Source organism: Mus pahari, chromosome 4, assembly GCF_900095145.1.
Source record: "Mus pahari chromosome 4, PAHARI_EIJ_v1.1, whole genome shotgun sequence".
Lineage (NCBI taxonomy): Eukaryota > Metazoa > Chordata > Mammalia > Rodentia > Muridae > Mus > Mus pahari.
Genome location: NC_034593.1, coordinates 107,053,226 through 107,072,353, shown reverse-complemented (window position 1 = coordinate 107,072,353; position 19,128 = coordinate 107,053,226). Strand labels below are relative to the sequence as shown.

Below are 19,128 nucleotides of genomic sequence, written 5' to 3'. Positions count from 1 at the left end.
GAGAGAGAGAGAGAGAGAGAGAGAGAGAGAGAGAGAGAGAGAGAGAGAGAGAGAGTTGTCCCTCAAATGTCTGCAAGTATCAGTGTACAATGGTCTTGAGCAAGTGGTGAAAGTAGCTACTCTCTGCTGTGTACCCACACTTGTCTAGTTCAGCTGGACAGCCATCTGCTGCGGTCCTCTTCCCATTCTCTTTTGGATTGCTTTCTCAAATTCGAAAATGGTAGCCTGATTGCCCAACACTTCTCCAGATGGCTGCTGTATCCTTTCATGTGGCATCCATCAACAACATTTGATGGCTTGTTCAAAGTTCATTTAAGGTGTTTGCAAGTCAATTACTTGATCATAAATCATATCACATCAGAAATTGTATTTGGGGAAAAATATAATCTCAGATTTTAGGAAGAGAATAATTTGGCTTTGTTTGAGGAAAGGAACAAAACACACTTATATCTTTCCAAGAGCAGATGACTACTCCTAAAGTGTCAAAATTGTATCTATTTTTACTCCTCTTTAATGACTAAGACGACATTTTAGGGGAAATAGCATCCTTTACATACAAACTTATCTTTGCTTCTTGAAAGACAACTGTTTGAATAATATATATGTGTATGTGTAATCATATATGTAACTAAATTTCTCTGAATAATGAGGCGGCAAAACATGGCTGTAAGGATAAACTCATAAAACAATTGAAATCACTAAACTCAAAGACTTTTTGTGATTACAAAGATTATATGCCCTTATATGACAAAAAATAAATAAGGAAAGATCTTTTATCACCATTTATTTTGCTTCCTTATTAAAGGATACCAATAGTTTTATATGTTGGGTAGCACAAAAATGAGAAGTTTGATGTTTCATTCTGTCTCCCCAACTTGTACTTTATCTCATATGACTTCTACTTCATCTTAGTTATAACTCCTCACTTCTCATTCATACTTTTATTATTTCACTTTGCATTTACTGAGTACTGCCATAAGTTTGAAAGGGATGGTAGGTAATTTAGACAGGACCATGTGTACTCAGACAGCTTCTAGTGAGAGAGATAGCTTATGAATCAACAATTACAATAGGATGTGATGGCAACAATAAGAAACTCATCACAGAACTGGGCATCAGTTCTGTGGGATCTAATGTTAATGACATCTTCGTATAGTTTGATGAATCACTACTTTCACAGAGCAATCTACGTAATCTTTAACTAAGATTCATAATACTTGTTCTGTGATGCCATTTGTCTTCTGAGCAGTGCATCTAACTTGATCAAAACCTTAAGAAGGAAGTCCTGAGTGAAACATGAAAATAATTGTCAGCTAAGCTTGTATAAAATGTTTGTGAATTATTTCTTCTTTCTAATGTGAAAATGGGAAATTGGCTCATAATTCTTTTATATTTTCTACTCATCATTGAGGTAAAGATTTATTTCCATAGGGGGACCATAATTTAACCTTTTCATTAAATGATTATTTTATGTCAACTTATTTCTGTGCATATATTCTGTGCATGTTCACTGGTGTGCATGTGTATATGTGTTGGCCAGAGTACGGGAATGATGTCCTTGGATGCCCTTTCTTTTTAGCTGGTACTTACATTTTTAGTTTTTATTTTTGTTATTAAATTGTTTCTTAAAGATGGGGTCTCTTAATAGACTGGGAATCCGTGAATATAGTTGGACTGCGTGGTCAAGGAGCCCCAGGAACCCACATATCTTATTTCCTTGGCACTGGAATTACAAAAGGCAGGACACCTGTTTGTTCATTTTTGTTGTTTTGTTTTTGGTTATGGTGTTTGGTTTTATGTTTTGTTTTTAACATGGATTTGGGAGATCAATCTCAGATCTAACTTGCTAGCTATCTAAGCAATTCTTTATGAAGATGTTTTACAAAATGTTTGTTCTACAACTTTATTGCATTAAAAGTAGCCATGAATTCTGTTAATTTTCGTAGTAGTCATATATTCATTCCCAAATTAAACTCTATACATATATCAAATGAGATTGAAATGTTACTTAGTTGTTATCTGTATAGACAGAATGACAGCTATATAATGATCTGAATTATTATAATGAAACTGAGGGCCAAGCATGGCTATTTCTATTCATGGGACATCATTCTCATAGGCTACTTTTTAAGTTTAAATAAAGCAGGTGTTGTTACCATTTTGTAGAAAAATGAAATCCTAAGTTAGATATTAGTGAGCAGATAAATTAAGTGAATTTTGTACGGAATTCTACCCCATGTTTCAATCCATTAAGAACATTTGGACCAAAGAAAAAATAGAAGAGCTATTTAAAACTGGACAAAGACTTGCATTAGCTATAAAAAAGCTATATAAAACCAATTTTAATTGATTTTTCCCTATTAGTTTTCATTACTGCTGGGGAACTGTTGAGACATGTGTCATTGTTACCATGAAATTATGTCAGTCTCACATTCATAAGCAACAAAGGCACACATGATTTTGGAAATACGTTATGATTTGTTTGGGCCATGTAAATATTTCAAAACTATATAAAGTCCCTTTTAGCTCCCATGTGTACTGAGACAAAATAGTAGGAGATTTTAGCATACAGGGCCTTAGTGTGAGGGCATATGGTCCTCTAACAAGATGACTTCACGTGAAAATGCTTTTAGATGTTTTGGGGAAACAATTCCTAATGCTTTCTATCTTCTCCATAGAGTGTATATTTGTGGAATTCAATGCAGCCATTGTGATAAGAAGACATCTGAAACAGGACTCTGAGAAGAGAATATCAAGCGTACATTTGATGTTCTAAAAGACACCTCATCTCCTTACAGTGTATGACCCACGCAGGGTGTCTACTGAGAGATCACTGTATCTAAGAGATGGTACTTTCTTAGCAATATAATAACCTTTGAAGAGCATTCTAAGTATTAAAAACTTTATACTTATACTGTAAAAAGCCATTGCTTGGAAGTAACTTCTTTACTTTTACAACTTACCCTATTTTTAAAAAATGCTTCATATCTCTTCAGCAAATTTTCAATCAAAGAAGAACAGGATCTTTGAGCACAAGGCTAACTACTGAATATCCATTATTTTGCTCTTTGAAGAAAGAATCAAAGGAGGAAGCAGCAAATGTAGCTTAAAATATTTCGATACCCACCAACTTCTCTTCATCTGGTTGCCAGCTAAGCATCAGTTTTTGTTATCTTTGAAACGGTTGAATAGACTTTCCCGTTTCACCTTCCCCCAACTGCCCTTATGCATTTCTGACTGCCTATTTGAAGCATTACTGTGTGAAAGTTTTTACAATTTGCAATTATGTTTTCTGTTTATTAGTATGTATAAACTTTTTAATATGCCACAAACTTAAAATACATATCACTTTTTAGATTTTTTTGGATTATTTATTTATTTATTTGTCTTTGTTGAAATAGACAGCTATGCCTTGTGTAGAGCTTGGCAGGTTGAGAAGTAAATGAATGAGAGAAATCAAACTTAATGACCCTTTCTTTGTGCCTGTTACAATTTTTTATGCAACACATTTCCATGAATGTGAAAAATTTAAAGAATTTTTACTAGGTGCTGGAAACTTAGATGAAACTGATTATCCACTATTATTTCCGATGGAAACACTTGGAGCTGTGTCACAGCTTCTCAGAATTCAGCATGAAAGGGCAAAGTTACAACTGCACCTTACTTTCTCCTTAGCGTCATTTACATTTTTATCAGCTTTGGAAAGGAGAAATGTGTGAGAAAATATGCCAAGAGTTGACACATAAAGGGATATTTCAGTAATGAAGAAATGTGTCAGTTTACTATAGCATACATAGATTATTCTTTCAAAAATCGTGAAATTGACACAAGGCACAGCAATGTTTGAAGTTCTTAAAAAAAAAAAAAAAGTACACTTTGTGTAGGGGATTTTTAGTGAAATGGGTTTATCTCCATGGGAGGTACAAAAGGAAATGTTAACAGTGTAGAAGCACCACCTTTCAAATGCATATGTATCTAAAACTGCTGGTGTCTTATAATTACCTGTAATTCTATTCAGAGGGCCAGATGCTTATCTTTGTAAGCCCACTTTCAAAGTATATCATGCATTCCTGGAAACTGCCCTGATTAAGTTGAAACATTTACTTGAATGATGGGAAAATGCTAACATATTTAAGCCTAATTTTCTTGATATTGCCTGAGGAGTTTTATGATACAATCCCGTATTTTGCTTTTGGAAGGAGGATACTGTATTTTATGCTTCACCACACATTCTGCAGCATCCTGTATGCACTGCCCACCTTGCTTTACGTCATTCATATTGGCATCTATGCAACATACTGAACATGTACAGCTATATTCAAATTTTGTAACAATCTGAACCACGGTAAATGAATTTCATGTCGTCCTCTGTACATCACTGATCTGGTAAGTGTAGACCTTCCTTTTTGTATCAGTTGTGTTCTGTGACTGAAGCTGTGAGGTGAGAGGAGGCCATGTAAACACAACAGAAAGTCATGAATGGTTAGTAATGATATTTCACCTGTGGCAGAGGTTGTAAAACTGTAAATACTGTAAAATATAACTACTCTGGGGTTACTGATAGTTGTTGGAAGCTAAAGTCAGATTTACTGCTTAATTCTGCAGCTATAGACAGAAGCAAGAGTAGAACATACTTTCGCTAATTCCCAAAGAGACGTTTGAAGACTTCGCGCATCTCTGCTGTTTGCTTTAAGGAGGCTCAGAAGAGGCAGGATGAGGAGAAAGAGTAAACAGAGGCTTTCATAAACAATAACCTTACATTATGCCCTTCCTGCACTGCGTGTGTTGGTACATGTGACAGTAACTGTAAATAGAAGTTTGTAATTTATACAATGTGATGAAGAAAAGTAATGGGCATAAAATCCTTCTAAGTGAAATGAAATAATAGCACATATATATTATATTATTTCATTTCATATATAATAGCATATGTATATGCTATTATTTCATTTCATTATATATATATATATATATATATATATATATATATATATATATATATACTGTGCACAGTGCATGCAACATGGTAGGAACTCGGTAAGTTATAGCTATCAGCATGATGTTTATTTGCAACTAACATTATTTTAGAGTTAAGCATTCCCAGAGCATAAATAATCTTGCAGCACTCCAGTGTGAGGTAATCATGTGGAGAGTAGAGCTTGTCTGAGCCTGGAAGAACACCACATTGTATGGGCGTTCTGCACCCTTCTACACCAAGCTTAGAAGTAGTTAACCTACTCATGCAAGAGAATCTTGAGCTTGGTAATCGGTCATCGTCTCAGTTCTGTGTGCAGAGATATTTTCAGTCACAGTTTGCATGTTCAAGGGTCAATTGATGTTCGTGTGAAGATGAGATTGTTTTTGAGCTAAGGTGGGAGTTGTCTTTCAGGATGACAGCAGGAACATCCTTTTAATCAAATTTATACAGAAAAAGAAATGGCCATGCCCTTGTGCAAATAAAAAGGCACATGGATGTGAAAATCAGTTATTTTAATGTTAATATAAATATTAGTTTTAATAACTAGGCATAAAGTTGTGCTCTGAGCTTCTACTTCAGAAGGGAGAAAAATAATTATATGTCTTCTTCTTGTGTTGTACTGAAACATTGCTTCTATGCCAAATAAAACCTTAATGTAGCTAATAAATTAACTCTTACAAGATTAGCCAGCAATCGATTGAGGAATAATAACACTGCAAGTAAACTTTATGTGGACAAGAAATACTTTCCTAGTGATCACTTTTGTCACGATAATTATGATCATAATGACAAATTCGAGAGTAGTAGCCACATACATGCTGACCTTCTCCCAAGCTTCAGAGAGATTACTGTCTACAGGACTTCTGAGGGAGAAAAAAAAAAGTGTCATACTGAACTGCGACTGAAAGATTCTTACAGCTCCATGTCTCAGCATTATTTGAATTTTTTTTTTTTTTTTTAATTTACTTCTGGCTTTCTGAGACAGAGTTTCACTGTGCCGCGGAAGCTGGCTTTGAAGACATGACCATTTGTCCCTCAAGGTACTTGGATCGCAAGTGTATGTCACTGAAACCAGTACACTGTGGTGAGGTTCTTTCAAGTAAAAGGAACCAACTCAAACAACCACTTGTATTTATCTCTTACAGCATTAAACTTCTAATTCAATTCTATCATCGACTCAAAAACGGCAATTTCAGTGTAGTCTTCAGGCAGGACTCAGGACCAAGGAAGGGCAGGGTGGGTTGGGGTGGTGTGAGGGAAGGGGTGGGGGGAGGTAGTATTCCCCCTGAGCCTCCATTATTAATCAAATCAGTATCAATAATGGAGGAATTTGGGGTGAGCAGAGTTTCATAATGGCATGCTGTTCTTCCTAACTTTTCAGGACAGCATAAATTCAGTTTTGATATCAACAAGACACCTCAAATTCAGAACCAGACCCCACTATTTTAAAGAAATGAGGTATTAAAAGTACTTTCGGTGACAGGAGGTGATATAAATAACATCCCGAGTGTGATGTTTTTGGTTTTTTTTATTTGAAGTTAAGGACACTTTTGGTCCTCAACACTTATCGTCCTTATCATTTTCCTTCATCCCACACATTATTTGAAGATGGACAAATGTATTTAGTGGACTTTAAGCCCCGGGATCTCAATCTTACAAACATTTAAAGGACATACATTCCGAAGTTCTTTTGAATACTAAAGTTCGCAGCTACACAGTGAAGCTCAGAATGCATTTCTGTACACTAAGGTGGACACCCTTGCAGCTCTCAGCCTTCTGTTAGACCACGACAGAGTGGCCACTCGAAGGAAGAAGTGAACGGAGTCAGGGCACCAGAACTCACTGAAATTGATACCACATTAAGCTCCAAGTGCACTTCCATTACATGAATTTGTAGCAGAAATTTCAAATTTGCTCTACTGAGAAACTCAAGTAGATGCTTCGTTGATTCAAATTAGATGCCTTGGGGAAAATTTAATAACCATAGCAAAAACTGATTAATAATGTAAGAATCACCATCATCATAAATCACTTGTACAGATATGGATGTGTTCAATACATACATTTACTAATATATAAATAATTTTGTGAAATCTAATACTCGAGGAACTTAAAACTTAATGCGTGGTTTTAAAAAATGTGGCCAAATATCTCTGTTGCAGAAAGTGATTTATTATGTATATAGCAGAAGAAAAGAAAATGCCTTTTATTAGCATGAATTTTAATACTTAGATTTAGTATAATTTTCTATTACAATAGGCACTGAAGAGAGTTTCATATGAATGTCCCTCTTATCCAAAAAAAAAAAAAAAAAAGTGGAGAAGCAAATAAAGGTAGTAGAAGTTAATTCTTTAAAACAAACACAATCTTCTAGATTATAGGATTTCTGATTTTTCTTTGTTTTGTACAAAAATAATCCTAATTTTTATACTAATAAACAAGTCGAATCAAAAAGACAACAAAGACAAAACAACAAAAATTCCCTATCGTCTCCGTGCCAACTCTGTTCCAAGTATGATTTTGGCAAATAGTTTGCAATTAACATAGATCGAATTTTTGGTTGCAAGTAAATAATGCTTTGATTCATAGAGCAGACATAGCTTTTACAGGGAAAGGAATATAATTCACAATTGGGAATTATCAAAACCATCCATTTATGGTTTTAAATGTGTCTAAATAAATTTAGCTACTGTACAATGAATTCCTCTGAGATGCCTGAGAATCCAGGTTAAAAATTAAAAGTTCAGGATAAACTACAATTAAAGGTATAAATCAAAACACAGTTACCAATGTGATATCAAGTTTCTCTTAAAAAAGCAGAGCCTAACCCATAAAAGGTTATAGATGATAGCTCTATGTTTTAATATTATTTCCACATCAAGCTAAGATATTGAGTCATAGTAGAGATCAGATATATTCTAAGGGGTCGTTTTCCTCTGAGATAAAAGATTATCATATGGTGATGTTTTGATATAGTCCAGCTCTGGTTTGCAAAATTAATTCTCATTCCTTTGTTTATGAAGATAATTTGGAGGAGGGGGTGCAGCTCAGTTAAGATCTCTGCTTGCTTAGCATTCAAGAAACAACAGGGGCCAGTGTCCAGCAAGACACAATCATGGCATGATGAGGCACACTTGTAATCCCAACACTCAGGAAGTAGAGGTGAAAGGGTCAGAAATGTAAGGCCATCCTTGGCTACATAATGAGTCCCCAAGGAGAGAGTAGAGTATATAAGACCCTTCCTCAGAAAAGAAATAAATGGGGTTTTATTTATTGATCTTTAAATTTTACAAACACCACGAATAACAGAAGAGGGTTGGAATTAATTTGAGTATTGTTTAAATTAGCAAATAGAAATGCTATTTAATGACGTTTCCTGTTTTGTCACCATTTGTGGAATTAGTTACACCAGCATGTCAACCTCATAGCTTCATGAATCACTGAGCTTGATTCAGAAATTATCGCTTACAACTCATTTGGATCCCAAAAAGCAGATCTCATAGCAGTATGCCATTTCGGTATTCTACTTCCAGGTAATTTGAGGTCAGGGCTAAAAGCATGATTTTGCCTTAAATTCACCAGTGACCCAGCTGTGCCATTACAGTTGAGATGGATAAAAAAGAAAGAACTGGAATTGCAGAAATAGAAGCATTTTGGTCGATACAAGGGCTGTAACAAAACCATCCTGATGGTAAACACAAATCTTAACAGGCACGCATTAGGAGTGGCCTCTGTTCGCTTTCATCTTTCCTCAGATCTACTTCCTTGGATTGCCTTCAATTATCTTCCCTGCACAACCAAACATTTCCCATATGGTCTTTTCTTTTGAAAAATGCAATATAGGCCTACCAAGGTGGCTTCATGGGTCACAGCCCTAGCTGCTCTTCCTGAGGACTGGGACTATGTTCCCAGCATCCCCATGGCAGGTCACAACCTTCAGTGACTCCAGTCTCAATGAACCTATAGCCCTCTTCTAACCTTTACGGGAACCAATCACACACATGGTACACATATAACCATGGAACACGCAAAAGACTCACATAGACAAGCTAATGAAGTAACTAAATCTTTTAGAAATGCAATTTAAATACTATTTATGTAATTAGAAAGAATGAAATAAAACAATTTGGGAAGATTGTGAACTCTTGAACTAGAATAGTCAGTATATTAAAATCAAAATTATTTTAAAATTCAGTCTAATTTAATGCATCTATTTATCAGATTATTTACCATATAAATATATGTATATATTGTAACTATAGCAGTTTATATTCCAGAATTAAAAATCCTAGCAATAATTTCTAATGCCATCCACTCTATATTTTCAATAGTAAACTATGAAATCTTTATTTATTATATGAAATCACAAAATTGAAAACAAGAACTATTTAAAACTCAAACTTTTAATTAGTATAAAATAAAGTGTTTAGTGGTTTCATTGTTCATAATTTCCTTTTAGCCTCCATCTGTGTTTGTATGTTAAGAGTTTCAAAATAGCATAAGCCAAGATTACCTAATGAAATGTTTGATCAAATTGTACAGGACTGTGAGAAATCACAAGAGAGATGTTAAGTTATTGTTTTATAATTGATAAGAATCATATACTTAATAACTTTCAGGACAATAATTTACATTTAATTGAAACCCATAATTATAAGGTTATTGGTAGTACAGGACTACAACATGACACATTCATAGAATAAAAAAAACCTCTAAATTTCTTGAGAAGATCACGATGTACTTTGTGATAGTAATGAAGTTTGCAACCCATCTTTTCTTTTATAGAATGTTTCAAATAAAAGTCTTCACATTAAAATAATACATGAAACATCAATAACAGAGTGTTAACTGAACATCTAGAAGCACACCACCCAGCAAAAAAATAAGTTGAAATCATCACTAAAATCACAGGGCAACAGTAAGATGACTTTGACATTTCTACATCTTAAGTATCTCCTCTGCCTAAATAGAGGCTGCTTGCTGCTTAATTTGAATCATTCTTACAGGTAATATTCCCCTTGTTTAAAGGACTAACACAGTAACCTTTAAATTAGTGTCTATTTAATTTAAAAACAGAATCCGTCAAATGATAGGCCCGCTGAAGCAGTTCTATTATCATTTCTGGTTAATCTGAAGTGCTTATTCTTCAAATGTTAACTGTCAAAAGAGTGGAGCTCTTCCTCTGTCTGTAAGAATAATTTGGGTTTCTTATGTGGCTCTTGACAATTGCGATATCAAAAAAGAGTATGTATAGAATGTTCTGGTACTGTGCCTCTTACCTTGCTGCTCAAGTTTGGACAGTGCTGTTCACCTTTACTGTGAAATGGGACAGCTTTCTATTTTTAAAGTAGACTTTTGCTCCTACACTTATATATATTCCAGAGGGAAGATCAATTACACTTTAGTGGCACAACTAGCTCCCTAGCAAGGAATAAGTGTAAAGACATAACATTTGAGAAATGCTTTCTTAGAGATTATATGCATACACTGCAGTTGAATATTGAAAAGCTATGTAAATTATTCGTAGTATTTCATTGAGATCTGCTTAGATCATTAGCTTTATATTCTTACATATAAGTAAAGACTGGATAATTTTTAAAAAGAACTAAGAAATATGATCATCAAATCTCTGGTAAAGATTTTGGCGTTAGGGGCTGGAGATGGCTTAGCAGTTAAGAGCACTAGAGGCTTTCTAAAGGATCCAAGCTCAGGTCACTGCACTCAGATGGCAGCTCACAACTGTGGATAACTATAGTGCTAGGATGGATATCTGAAACCCTCACACCCACACCCGCACACACCCACAACCCCTCCCCCCAACACACACACACACACACACACACACACACACACACACACACACACACAAGCTCACAAATAGGCAGAACACCAATATACATAAAATAAAAATGAATCATAAAAAAAAAAGCTAGCTTGGTTTTCAAAAAATGATCCTTTCATTCTGTCATGCGTGTGACTAAGCTGCTGTTCTCACATGTGCAAGAAGACCGCTTAAGGGGGAAAAAGTACGGTTTAGATAGAAAAGTTCCAGCTACATTTGTCCATCAGTCACTTTCACATTACTCCCAAGGCAACTTAACTTTCTTATTCCAGTTAAACACAAAAGTTAACACTTATGGAGTCTAAGCCTTATTTAAAATTTTAAAATAGAGAGTAATGTATTCACAATTCTGTCATTCTTTTGGATTTAAAGGTCCACCGTAAGTAAGAAAAAAGCTGCTGCAATACTAACTCTTGTTTGTCTTGTGCCTGTTTGTGGTGCAGGGGATTGAACCTGAGTCCTGGATTGTCAGGCAGTCTATGATTTGAACGATGGTGTCACTCCTCTTCCTTGCATATGGGAGCTGTGTTTTAAGTAGCCTAGGCTTTTCGTATCTAGTATTTACATGAACATTTAAATAACATGGTCTTCATCTGAAGAACACACCATAGGACTTCAGTTCAATAAACTCCTAGAATAAGGACCCAATATAATGACTTAACCAATAACATCCCTTTCACCATTAAAGTATCTTTTTACTACACTGTTATTAAATGGATTTCTAATACACATGCTAGGGAAATATACCTTTTGCTACTATACTTGGTGAGAATTTTGTGAACATACAAAGAATTCTATCACAGGTATTCTCTTGTAGTAAGATTTAGAATTCTGTTAGATGAATGAGAGTGATTTTAATCATCCATTCTTAGCAGAATCTCTCTCTCTTCCACTCTCCCTTCTACTTCTCTCTCTCCCCCTCCCACAACTCCCCTCCCTCCCTTGATCTCCTTCTTCTTCTACTCAGTATTATATACCTTGTACGAGGACAAACTGATTATCCAACTTTTTTAAGATCGTATGGAGCAAAACACAATAAAATTTGGGTAACTATTGTAACCAAAATAATTATAAATTAAATAAAAAAATAAGTTTATATCCTGGAAAATATTCAATTCCATTCATATTATCATAACTCCAAAGATATCTGTTATATCTGAGCATTATGTAAGTTCAGTGTGAATAAACTCCAAAGGGAACTGTGCAGTGATTTACTTCCCAGATAGATGTTTTTCTGAGTCAGGCAAGTCACGATTCTTTTCTTTAAAAGTATCTATTACTATAGCTAACAGTAAGTTCTAATTGTTCCGACTGTGAATTTACACAGATATTTGGGTCAGTGGTGCATTAAATCTGACTTTAATTGTTATTTAAAAATAAAATCAATAGAGGCAGTGATTCCATAATAATTAAGGTTGTTATTATAACAAAACTGTTAATATCAAGATAAGGCTTTTTATGAGAGAGAGAAAATGTTATACTTTCTCTTTGTCCTATTTAGTGTTGTGTTGGTTTCTGAAAGACTGAACGCATGTTGGAAGGGGAAAAGAAAAGAGACAAATCTGTTTCTAGAAAATACTTTTGTTTTCATTGTATCTATGATGTGTAAGTGTCTGTTGGTGAATAGTGATCCTAGCAACAATCACCCCATACCACTTAATATTTGCTATTAACTGCACATAGTAAGTTCCTTGAAAGGAGGCCATGGCTTTGCATTCTTTTGAATCCCCCACAGAGCTTGTAACAGCTTGGTTCTGAGAAGTCTTACAAGCCATGGATGCTTTAAGGGCAAAGTCTGTTCATTATTCCATGGTAACCCTGGAAGTTAAAAGAATACCAGGTATATGTTAGGTACTTAATAAATGTTGTTAGATCTGAATTCATGCTTCCTGAATAGACCATGTGGGACAGATACTGATGTATTCTGAAAGGCATTCTAACTCTTGAATGCACAAGTTGCTTCAATCTCAGCATGATAGTGGATTGTTGAAAAAAATGTAAAGGTTGGAGAGGCCAAGTGTGCTTGCATTACGGCAGATAAACTCAATTTGCATCATATTGGCTACAGTCTAATTATTTTGCCAGTGCCTTTACTATTGTAGCAAAAATCTGCTTCTGCAGGAAAGAGTGTTTTCTTGTGCAGTCGTAAATGATGTTGACAACTTTGCACACATTATTTTTGCTTGAAGTGGGGGTCTCACTGTGTAGCTCTGGCTGGCCTGGTAGTCAATACGTAGGCCAATGTGACCCTAAACTCACAGGGCTCTGCCTGTCTCTATTCTACTTGTCCTGAGATTCAGGGTGAGCACCACTCGGCCTGATAAACTGGTATTCTTTCAAATAGGCACAGCATCTGTTACTGGCAATATATTTAAAACTAATGAGTCTAGAAATGTTTGATGATGTGTTTTGTTCTGCTTAGAACCCCAGGGAGAGGCTAGGACAAAAACTTAGGGGTATTAGGTACTTTCCTTGTTTCTTCTTTCTCTTTAGTTCAGATTTTACCTTATAACACTCAGGGGCGATCAACTCTATTCGCTCAGTCATAGAGGCTCCATTAAAAAGGAAGGACAAGTATGGAATTCAGTGACAAAATCATTTTGGATTACTTTCATATCTCACTGACTGCTTAGCAGCATGCCCAGGAGAGACAATAGATTGTGGGGGCAGGGCAGCGTTTGCAATAGCAGTGTCCTCTTAAACATCTAAAGCTCAAGTGTTTTTCCTGGTAGATCATAGAAACATTCCTACTGACAGTTCCTTTGATTAACAGAAGTCACTTTGAGCTTCTTAATTTCATAAACAAAAGGTAAGAAACACAAAAGAGAGAGTTTTGCTATTCGTAATTTACAAATATTGACACAGTAACCACCATACCGCCTGTAAGACACCACTGAGATTTTTGTGCTTGCCACCACCTGTCTGATCCTCTAGGCAGGCTCTGCCCACCTTAGCATCCTAGTGTTCCTGCTTGGAAGTCCTTCTTACCAGCAGGCAGAAGGGGAATCTTTCGCTCCACTCCCTTTGTGCTCTCATCTCCACATTCTCCTACACAGACTGAACTGCTGTTATGAGACACATACTGCTAAGTTAATGTAACTTAAAATTTTACAGCAGGTTGCATGCCTGGAGGCACATTATGGGACCACCTGTAAGCATCTAATTTCGCTGAAAATAATAAATAATTGTGAAGCCTTCCTCAGAGTGGATACGAATCATGTTGCTCATTCCCTCCGATGTGACTTCTGCTGGAGAGGATTGGGAACTGTACTCTTTCCAACAAATATGAGTAATCCTTCTGCCCACAGAGGAGTCTGCTAAATGCTATGCCAGACACCTGGGTGACAGATCTATCCAGCCGTGTGTGTGTGTGTGTGTGTGTGTGTGTGTGTGTGTGTGTGTGTGTGTGTGTGTATGTACACGTGCATGTGTTGTTCAGATTTTATAATCCACCTGGAGAAATTACCACATAGCAATTGCTTAACATAGCACACTGATCCATTTAAGAACCTTTTTAAAAATAAATAAATAAATCTTTTTACAGTAGAGAATGCTATTTTGCTTGTCTCTATCCAACTTGTTTTCTCTGTGAAGTTTCCTTCACATATTTTAATGAAAACAGAATGTCAACAAGGATTTTCTAAGGATTTTAAGCATTTGAGAGTGTGTGTGTGTGCTCATGTGTGTAAAGTTGTGTGTGTGCACATGCCTATGCATGAAGAAACTGAATATTAACTTTGGATGTTGTTCCTGGTCCTCAGGCACCATCCACCTTATTTTGTGTGACAATGTCTCTTATTGGCCTGGAAGTAATCCAGTGGCCTGGGCTGATGGGTCAGGGATCACCAAAAATTTACCTATTCCAGCCTTCCCAGGTCTGGGATTATTAAATTTCTCTACTACACCCCGTCCCAGGATGAAGCAAGCACTTCACTGAGCTACCTCAAGTAGAGGGATGGGGGGGATAAATATGGGAATTTTTAGCATTGTTAAAAAAAAAACAAAAACCTGAGCATTTATGGACTGAAAGGTAAAATTAACTTACAAAGTAAATGTATTTCTTACTGTACTTTCACAAAGTAGGGAGAGACTTAATCTGTGACTAGCCAGAGCTGACATATTCTTTGCTGCCATAAGTGCATAAGTCAGGTGAAACTTCTCTCTCTCTCTCTCTCTCTCTCTCTCTCTCTCTCTCTCTCACACACACACACACACACACACACACACACGATAGAGAGGTGGCGTATATGCATTTCAAAAATTGGTTTTATTGTTCACTTGGGCTGAAACTGTATATAAACTTTCTTTTAATTGGGGATTTTTTTTTAATTTTTTATATTTGACATATTTGTTGAATTTATAAAGTAATATTATATCTCCCTTCCCTTTCCTGCTTCCAAACCCTTCCTATAATATTGTATATAAACTTTAGGAATGCACTTTTGGTCTTAGAGAGAGTCTAAATGCTGCTAAAATTTTAAGTCGGATTACTCTTCTCCACAATGATCACATGGCGTTAAATTAAGAATACTACACATAAATTATCATTTAAGTCCGAAAGATTGGATTCTCGGTGGTATTAAAGTTGACATTTCCTTTTTATTTGTACTGCACAAAGGGTTAATAAGGTTTGCATAACCTTAGTCTTTGATGGCTTTTAGGCAGGCGAGTTCAGGATTGCTGCCAAAACAGATTTTAACCCTTTAAATCAGACTGTTCATAGACATGGAGCACCCAGCCTTGAGGATTGTACACATAAAGCGGTATAACTCTGAATGCAGTTTGACCTGATATCCAATCAAGGAAATGTTCCTAGAGACGCTTGCCATTTTGGTTGCTATGGTGAGTTTTCATATTTTGTGGAAACCACTGCTAGATGTCTTAAAATAGACCTTTGCCAAGAACAACATTGGTCGAGTGGCATATGCTGGCAGAGCATGACAAGGTTGCTCAAATTCCCTTCCTTTGTTTTCCCTCTCCCCCACGGGGCCACTGCTCTAGGCACCAGCCCACTAGTCTGGCAGGCTGAGAATCCAGGAACTTGCTGCTAATTACAATGTTGACAATTCCCAACCTGTTTACTGGCGCCAGCAATCAAACTGCATCCTCTCAAGTGAACCAGAAAGCACTCCCTGGCTTTAGCTTCCCAAGGTTCCAAGCTGGCTGTATTAATTACTGTTAACTTAAAACTGTACGATGTTCAGAGGCACCTTAATTAGCTGGTTTGAGGATTGAAAGCCATCCTTTCCACATTTTAACATATTCTGGTTTTGAGCAAATTTATGTGGCTCTCTAAAACATCTTTTTGTGCAGAGAAACGTGATTGTTTCAGGTGTAGTCACTCTCAGCCAAAGTGGCCACTGTGTTACTTTAAATACTGCATCAATGGAAATAGGAAGAGAACATTAATCTCGCTTTCTTTTCCTTCTTTTCTTTTCCTTTACATTCCCAATTTTTAAGTTTTGATTTGTTTTAAAATTAGAAAATTAATGGGTAGAATTATTTGCAGTTATCATATAACAAACAAGCTTTTCTAGCATTCTTTTGTCTTGGTATAAACAAACAAACAAACAAACAAACAAACAAATAAATGCCTACTTATTCCATACCTTTTCCTAGTGAATATCACTTGAGACATGTTATCTGACCAGAGACAACAGTCTTTCATCTATAATAACAAAACTCTTCGTTTTTGTAAGTTGGATGACCACGTACAGAGGAATCACTCTCAGAGCCGCCAGAATGCCAAGACAGGTAGTCTGCATATGCTTGCCTGTGGCAGAGCCCCATGCACTTGCCGTAAATAGCACAGCAGAAGTAAGCAACCCTTTGTAAAACTGAGCATTTTATTTTGACTCTGATCTATTCCAAGAGCCAATCTGTCTCCCTTTATTCAGCAAGAAAGCTTTGAAATACCTACAAAATCTAACATAAGGAGAGTAATTATAATTTTATATTGTACATTAAACATAGATTTTTTTTTTAAGTTAGGTGAGTGTTTCGTGCCCATAATCTCAGTATCTGAAATGATGAGGCAGGAAAATCTTGAATTTGAGGCCAATTGGAACCACATCAGCAAAACCCTATCTCTTAGCACACACACACACACACACACACACACACACTCATGCATGTATGGTCACATGCTTTTGTTTATATTCTGTTGTATGCAAACATCATTGGATCAATGCTAATAACCTTATTTTAAATTCTCTCCACGTGCAAAATATTTGCCAGTCCAATCTTCTGACTAGCACTTTCATTCTAAAGTTCGATACAGTGACTTCATTGTGGTTAAATGTTGTTGATTTAGTAAAAACACTTGCAATTAGAGGAAGAACTTTACATGGATCCATTAAAAGAAGTTTCTCCATTAAAAAAAAAAAAATCGGCCTATAAAATTTTCCCAAACTTTGAAAATCCTTAAGTCTAAGCACACTACAGATCTTTTCAAATATCTGGTGCATTTCCACCTGTATAGAAGTTCTGTGAGCTTAACATATTTAGAGTTGTATGAAATTGGGTAAGAAGTATGAAGTGTATAAAAACTACAGGGGCTTATATCAGGTACTACGAAGGGCAATGTTGTCAGCAACATACCACGTGGAAATTCTGTGTATTTAGAAGCATGGCTTCAAGAAGGAATTGCATACAAGTTCAGTATCATATCTAGGCTGCCATGAAGATGTTCTTTCAGTTCTATGGCAGGAGAGCTTCGTAAGTAAAATCTGGGAGTTGTATCACATGGCAGAGATGTTTATAATAGCAACTAAATTATGAAGTTATCTCATGCCTGTCCTGAACTCATGAAATTTTGAATTCTGTGTGGAACAGAGACTAGGAAATAATTATATCTGAAGAAAATAAGCAAGCAAGAGCACATTCTGTGTCTCTGCAAATGGAGGTTACACTGTAGAAAGAAGAGTGTGAACCTTCTGGATCTTGAGATATGCTAAGCAGGAAACAGTCTTCCTCCCTAAGAGCTAAACCAGAGTAGAAAAACTAAACTCATAAAGCACAAGTGCTTGCACATTATATCAAATATTGTTGATACAGTCTTACAAATTTTCCTAGTTTGCCTGCTATCAAAAGTGTAATTTAAATATAGCATGTTTTCCAGTAGAATAAAATGATTGAAATAGACTGTCTTTGTTTGAATGTAAACTCCCCCTTAGCCAGACTTGCCTTTACAGGGAGATGATGGATCCTGGGATTTAAGAAGCCTTAAGTTATCCTGCCAGAAGGAATTTTTATACATACAAGCTAGGCCCATTGTACATACATATGATTCAGATTTTACTGGATGTGAAATTCTATACACCCCAATGTGAATTTCTGCTTAAATAAAAACAGCAAGACCATTTAAATATCATTTAAACTCACTTTATGAAGCAATATCTTCTACATCAATAAATTATATAAACTCAAGATTGGCCACTGACCATTGCAGCTAGAAAAGAGGCATCAAATTAAAATAAAGACAGACATTGCTTCTAAAGTTTCCTGGAGTTCATGTTTTCTCTAAGATGTGCTGATACCAATTATTAACCCTATCAATAAAAGACCTTGCTGCAATTCCTTTTTGTCTTGTTAAATATGTCATCTCAAACTGCAGATTCTTTCATACAGTCCACACCTTGAATATTGTTTTCATGATATCTGTGTCCCTCAACTCTTGTCAAATTCAATTGTTGTCTACACAAGTCTCCATATCCAAACGTGAAACTGTCTTCAAATTGTAACATCGGATACTACTTTCAATAAATGTAACGTCCACAGATAACAAAGTCCTGTTCTGGGGAAGCCCTCTTCTTCTTTTCTCTGTTTTTGTCTGTTCATCACACACTTCTACAGCTGGCTTTTGGATGTCTGTATTCGTCCTCAGTAAGGACCAGGGTGCATTCTGATACAAGGACTAACAAACGGCTTCAAAACCTCATGTTTCTGCTCCAAGGCAGCTAAGTGAAATTAGTTGTTACTGAAAACTCTGTGCAAATTTTTAAAATCTATCCTCAATGTTTTAAATATAACATGCTTTATAATGTTATTGACCTACATTGGGACAATTAGTAAATGATCTGATCGAAATAAGAGCTGACAATGTGTATTGTCTTATAATATTCGAGTTAAATTCTCCACACAAATATTGATCCCAACAAACAGAATAAGAGGCTAACAACATTGTACTCCCTTTTAAAAATATAATTAATTTTAAGAGTATAAATGTTTTACAAACCTGACTGCTTACTCTCTCTCTCTCTCTTTCTCTCTCTCCTCTCTCTCTCTCTCTCTCTCTCTCTCTCTCTCT

The 19,128-nt window shown here is 35.9% G+C and overlaps 1 long non-coding RNA gene across 1 annotated transcript in view; it reads right to left on the bottom strand.

Moving 5' to 3' along the window:
• LOC110319722 overlaps window positions 1-19,128 on the bottom strand; it is a 40,324-nt gene that overhangs the window by 15,071 nt on the left and 6,125 nt on the right. Inside the window, exon 2 of the long non-coding RNA XR_002380415.2 lies at window positions 1,218-1,285. This is a non-coding gene — a long non-coding RNA (uncharacterized LOC110319722). The remainder of the gene's footprint in view (window positions 1-1,217; window positions 1,286-19,128) is intronic.